General features: G+C 43.6%; 1 long non-coding RNA gene across 1 annotated transcript in view; it reads right to left on the bottom strand.

Annotated features, from left to right (window-relative positions):
• Nucleotides 1-1,621: 1,621 nt before the first annotated feature.
• The window catches only part of LOC129637244 (uncharacterized), a 119,400-nt gene continuing 115,021 nt past the window's right edge, over nt 1,622-6,000 (bottom strand). The window contains exons 2-3 of the long non-coding RNA XR_008707398.1: nt 3,200-3,507; nt 1,622-1,793 (exon numbers count right to left, since the gene is read on the bottom strand). This is a non-coding gene — a long non-coding RNA (uncharacterized LOC129637244). The remainder of the gene's footprint in view (nt 1,794-3,199; nt 3,508-6,000) is intronic.

Raw genomic sequence — 6,000 nt, 5'->3', positions numbered from 1 at the left:
CTTCCAAAGAAATCCCAGGGCTGATCTCCTTCAGAATGGACTGGTTGGATCTCCTTGCAGTCCAAGGGACTCTCAAGAGTCTTCTCCAACACCACAGTTCAAAAGCATCAATTCTTCGGCACTCAGCCTTCTTCATAGTCCAACTCTCACATCCATACATGACCACAGGAAAAACCATAGCCTTGACTAGACAAACCTTTGTTGCCAAAGTAATGTCTCTGCTTTTCAATATGCTATCTAGGTTGGTCATAACTTTTCTTCCAAGGAGTAAGCGTCTTTTAATTTCATGGCTGCAGTCACCATCTGTAGTGATTTTGGAGCCCAGAAAAATAAAGTCTGACACTGTTTCCACTGTTTCCCCATCTATTTCCCATGAAGTGATGGGACCGGATGCCATGATCTTTGTTTTCTGAATGTTGAACTTTAAGCCAACTTTTTCACTTTCCACTTTCACTTTCATCAAGAGGCTTTTGAGTTCCTCTTCACTTTCTGCCATGAGGGTGGTGTCATCTGCATATCTGAGGTTATTGATATTTCTCCCGGCAATCTTGATTCCAGCTTGTGTTTCTTCCAGTCCAGCGTTTCTCATGATGTACTCTGCATATAAGTTAAATAAGCAGGGTGACAATATACAGCCTTGACGTACCCCTTTTCCTATTTGGAACCAGTCTGTTGTTCCATGTCCAGTTCTAACTGTTGCTTCCTGACCTGCATACAAATTTCTCAAGAGGCAGATCAGGTGGTCTGGTATTCCCATCTCTTTCAGAATTTTCCGCAGTTTATTGTGATCCACACAGTCAAAACCAAGCGAGCTGCAAGACCAAGTTCAACATTGTGGGTTTACTGAGCATGTTCTTTCCATGGAAGTGGGAGGGAGTGGATATTTTAGACAATAAATAATTGATCTAACACAAAAATTCTTCCAGTAGTCATGTATGGATGTGAGAGTTGGACTATAAAGAAAGCTGAATGCCGAAGAATTGATGCTTTGGAACTGTGGTGTTGGAGAAGACTCTTGAGAGTCTTTGGACTGCAAGGGGATCAAACCAGTCCATCCTAAAGGATATCAGTCCTGAATATTCATTGGAAGGACTGATGCTGAAGCTGAAGCTCCAATACTTTGGCCACCTGATGCGAAGAACTGACTCATTGGAAAAGACCCCGAGGCTGGGAAAAATTGAAGGCAGGAGAAGGGGACGACAGAGGATGAGATGGTTGGATGGCATCACTAACTCAATGAACACGAGTTTGAGAAAGCTCCAGGGGTTGGTGATGGACAGAGAAGCCTGACATGCTGCAGTCCATGGGGTAGAAAAGAGTTGTACACAACTGAGCGACTGAACTGAACTGAACTGAACTAATGCTCCGTCTTTTGGTAATTCATTTTGCTTATCAAATGCTTTCATCTCCATCTTGACACCTGTATTTCCTTGTTCAAATAGCCTTACTAATGACTACAAAATGATGAGATTCTGAACTACCAGGGAATTAGATTCTCTGCTTCTTCATTCTCATTACATCTTTTGTTTTGGGGCGTGTGTGTGTGAGAACTCATTAAGCAGTCTGCATTGTAATTCTGTGTCTCAAGGATGTGACATTACTGAATGATTCGACAGCTTCATTGATTTATTTAACACTGAATCTCGCCCCTTTTCCTTCCCACCCAGCGCCACCGTAAGTGGCAGAGGTGACCGACATCAGCGAGCCTCCACTGTAGCTGGCAGGATGTCACAGCCCAGCCAATGAGACATAGCAGACTCTTCAGGGAGATCTTGGGGACAGTCTTGACTCTCCTAAGAAGAAGAAACACTTCAGTTGACTCTGCCCCTTCTTTTCTGCCTGTCTTGAATGCAGATGTTATATGGTCAACAAGCATTAAGAAAATACGTAGAGAATCATAAAAATTGTAGTTGACACCTTTGAACTACTGAATCAACACCAGTAGCTGTGTGCCTCATATAAGCAGGGTTATCTATTACTTATAGCCAGGGACATCTCTAACTATACAATTTATTTAGGACAGGGCTTGGCAAACTACAGCCCATGGGCTAAATCCAGCTGACCACTCGTTTTTATAAATAAAGTTTTATTGGGATACAGCTATGCCCATTTGTTTGTTGTCTCTGACTGCTTTTCTGCTGCAATGGCAGAACTGAGTAACAGAGACCAGCAGGCCCACAAAACCTAAACTATTTGCTCCCTGGCCTTTTACAGAAAATAATTTTCCAACTCTCTGCTCTAGGACAAAGGTTATAAATTATTTCTTTTTCATATCTCTCAATGCCTAGCACAGAGTTGGTACACAATAGACATGAAACAACTCTCTGATACAATAACAATAGCATCAGCTGTCATTTATTGAGCACTAACTTTGCCAGGTGCTGTGCTAATCAGTCTTGGTTTATCATCTCATTAAACCTGCACAATACCTGTTGGTTGGAACCACTGCCTTTCTGGCACTTCTCTGGTTGGCTCAGCAATAAAGAATCTGCCCGCCAATGTAGGCGATGTGGGTGACACGGGTTCAATCCCTGGGTCAGGAAGATCCCCTGGAGAAGGAAATGGCAACCCACTCCAGTATTCTTACCTGGAGAATCATGTGGACAGAGGAGCCTGGTGGGCTACAGTCCATGGGATCACAAAGAGACATAACTTAGCTACTAAACAACAGCAGCCTTTCTACTCTACAAATACAGAGACTTGGAGTCATTCAACAACTAGCCCAAAGTTCTAAAACTAGTGAAGGACAAAGCCAGCCCTCCAGTCCGGGGTCTGGCAGAGTTCAAAGACCGTACTCTTAACCTTGGGCTCTCCTGTCTCCCATGCGTCCAGCTGAATCTGATCAGAGATTCCCAAGACAGTAAGAGGAGCTCCAGCCTCTTTTTGACACCAACCTGGTTTATGAATAGTGATTTCTTCAAGGGAAACTTCATCACACCTCCCTGGAAAAAAGAACCTCTTGGCAAATTGAAAACAATGACTCTAAATTGCAGAAATTGAGGGATTTTACAGCCAACAGATAAACAGAAGGTGTTGTAAATCTCTCCCCGAGAATTGGCTGAAAAGGAGTGGTTCTACATCAGTCAGGACTTCCCGGTGGTCATTCTTTCTCTGCTCATCTGAGATGTGTCCAGACAAAGAGAATTGTGTTTCCTGCCTGTCAACTGCCTTTGATTTTAAGATAAGTATCTTGCCTCACCTTAAAAAAAATCCTCTTGCTCATTGTGAGATTTCTCCCAGCACGACTTAGATTGAGGTATACGGCGGAGGATTGACAAGAACCCTCTGCTCATCTCAGAGGCTGGCCACCCAGGTGCCCAAGGTGATTGAAGACAAATCACTCAGCTGCCTCCAAGGGGAGGAGGAGGAAGACCTAGGTGGATATTTTTCACATCAGAGTCTTTTCAACAGCTTGATTCAAAGGTCTTGTCAGAAGGTGAGGGACATTTTCAGATCAAGTTAGTTCAAACATTGTTGGCAGAAATCCCATGGGTTTCTCTTCATAGACTACAAAGAAATGGAAAAGTCAGCCTGAGCTTTAATTTGAATTTCTGTTCAGTTTATCAACAAATGCATTTATGTATTTATTTTAAACCTTCTATTTTGTATTGGAGTATAGTTGATTAACAATGTTGTGAAAGCTTCAGGTGAATGGTAATGGGACTCAGCCATACATGGACATGTATCCATTCTTCCCCAAACCGCCTCCTCCCATCCAGGCTGCCACATGACATTGAGCAGAGCTCCCTGTGCTTCACAGTAGGACCTTGTTGGTTATCCATTTTAAGTACAACAAACACATTTTAAAAGAAAAGGGAGTGAATATTCATTGAGCACTTACTATGTGCCTGAGACAGTGTACTAAACAGTACGTACTAAACACCAAAAACTTTTGTCCATCGATAAATTATACACTTTGTGCATTGTGTCCGAACATGTTAAAAGCCTTGTGCACATAGTAATTCAACTCTCACGACCACTTTACATAGTAAATACTAATATTATTTATTTAGATAAGGAGAAGTGGGGCATGGGAAGTATATCAGCTGTCTTTTGCAGGTAACAAACATCCCCTAACCATAATGGCTTTAAAAATCATGCATTGTTTTAGCTCACAATTCTGAATCATTGGCGAGTTTTTCTGATCTGAACAGTTCAGCTGATCTTGGCTGGGCTCTCTTGTGCAACTTTTGTCAGCTTGGGGATAGGCTGATGGCTGCAGGGAGGATGATCACAGTCACATGTCTGGGGGTTGGAAGGCTGTTGGCCAGGAGACAAGGCATCCTGTCTGTCTCATCATTCAGCCAGCTAGTATGACTGTCTTCACCTGGGTCCCAAGTAGCTGGAGGGGACAAATGCCATCTCGAGTCTCTGCTACCGTCTCATTTGCTATTTTTTCACAAGGCAAAGCAAGTCACCTGACCAATCCCAGAGCCCCACAGAAGGGACGACCTAATTACATGCAGAGGGGAGGAGAACTGAATGCAGTGAGCCCACCACTGCATCCATCTCCCACAGAGGTCATGCCCCTTATCTAAGATCACACAGCTCACAAGTGGTGGGGATAGGATTTCAACCCAGAGTCTGACTCCAGAATCTGCGTTCTCAGGTACCCTGCCATTCCATAGTACATTATTTTGCTTTATTCTCAAAAGATTACATTTAAAACTCTAAGAAAAGTGTTAGTTGCTCATTCATGTCCCACTCCATCACAGCCCCATGGACGGCAGCATGCCAGGCTCCTCTGCCCATGGAATTCTCCAGGCTAGAATACTGGAGAGGATTGCCATTCCTTCTCCAGGGGATCTTCCCAACCTAAGGATCGAACCTGGGTATCCTGCACTGAAGGCAGATTCTTTACCACTGAGCCACCAGGGAAACCCCTAACAACTCTAAAGAGAAGGGTTATTCCTAGCTCTATTTTAGATTTTGAAAACAAAAATCTGAACCTCAGGGGAGTTAAATAATTTCCCTGAAGTCACATAACAAGGAAATAAAGGAATCTGACTCACTGTTAAAATCTCCGTCCCGCCTCACACTAATACCCACCTGTGCTTGCTGAATCAACCTGTGGGCAGAAGCACCAACCAGGGACCATTTTCAGAAAGTAAGAGCTGGGTTGTCAACACGGACTAAAGTCTTCCCTAGCCACTTTTCCCAACTATTGCCCTGAAGTTTTATTCCCATTCAGGAAATTAATTTCTGCTTAGCAGAGGGGTAGGTGTTGTAACATTTAGAAGAAATGAAACAGACCGATTTTCAGCTCCCTGGATGCTTACAAAGTGCACAGTTATGAAACAGCAGATGCTAACCCACAATGAAGTAGGTGGATGTGTGAACAGATGGAAGCAATTATGGGCAACTGGAAGGTGAGTGTAAACGGGCTTAATCAGGGCAGACTCCCCAGGGGAGGTGGGCTGGAGAAAGAGTAGGATTCAGATGGACAAAAAAAAAAAAACAAAGAAATAGCCTATCTTGGAGCTACACCTTTCTTAGAAAAATGTGAGCATGGGATACATAATGGTTAAGTTTCTTTTCTGGTGGCTCAGTGGTAAAGAATCTGCCTGCCAAGGCAGGAGATGTGGGTTCAAACCCTGGGTTGGGGAGATTCCCCTAGGGAAGGGAAATGGCAACCCACTCCAGTATTCTTGCCTGGAAAACCCCATGGACAGAGGAGCCTGGTGGGCTACAGCCCATGGGGTCACAAAGAATCAGATCTGACTTGCAGACTAAACGACAGTAACCAACTGAAGCCAACTGAAGTTTAACAAGTAGACTTTCAAATTTAACATGAGAATACAGACTCTAAGATGGCAGTGCCCCAGGGAATTGGGCATAAACTGAAATGAAGTTTGCAAATGTCACCACTGTGCCCTCTCCTTTTTCTCCCTGTGTTATTATTTCTTAGCCAATGAGCTTCCATTTCTTCTTACAAGGTAGACATGGCTGCCTCTCAATTTAACTTTAAGTTTCCAAGAGAGTGACTCTGATTGGCCCAGA

Source organism: Bubalus kerabau, chromosome 23 (genome assembly GCF_029407905.1).
Source record: "Bubalus kerabau isolate K-KA32 ecotype Philippines breed swamp buffalo chromosome 23, PCC_UOA_SB_1v2, whole genome shotgun sequence".
NCBI classification, from domain to species: Eukaryota; Metazoa; Chordata; class Mammalia; order Artiodactyla; family Bovidae; genus Bubalus; species Bubalus kerabau.
The sequence above is the reverse complement of the archived record's forward strand: the minus strand, read 5'-3'. Positions and strand labels throughout refer to the sequence as shown.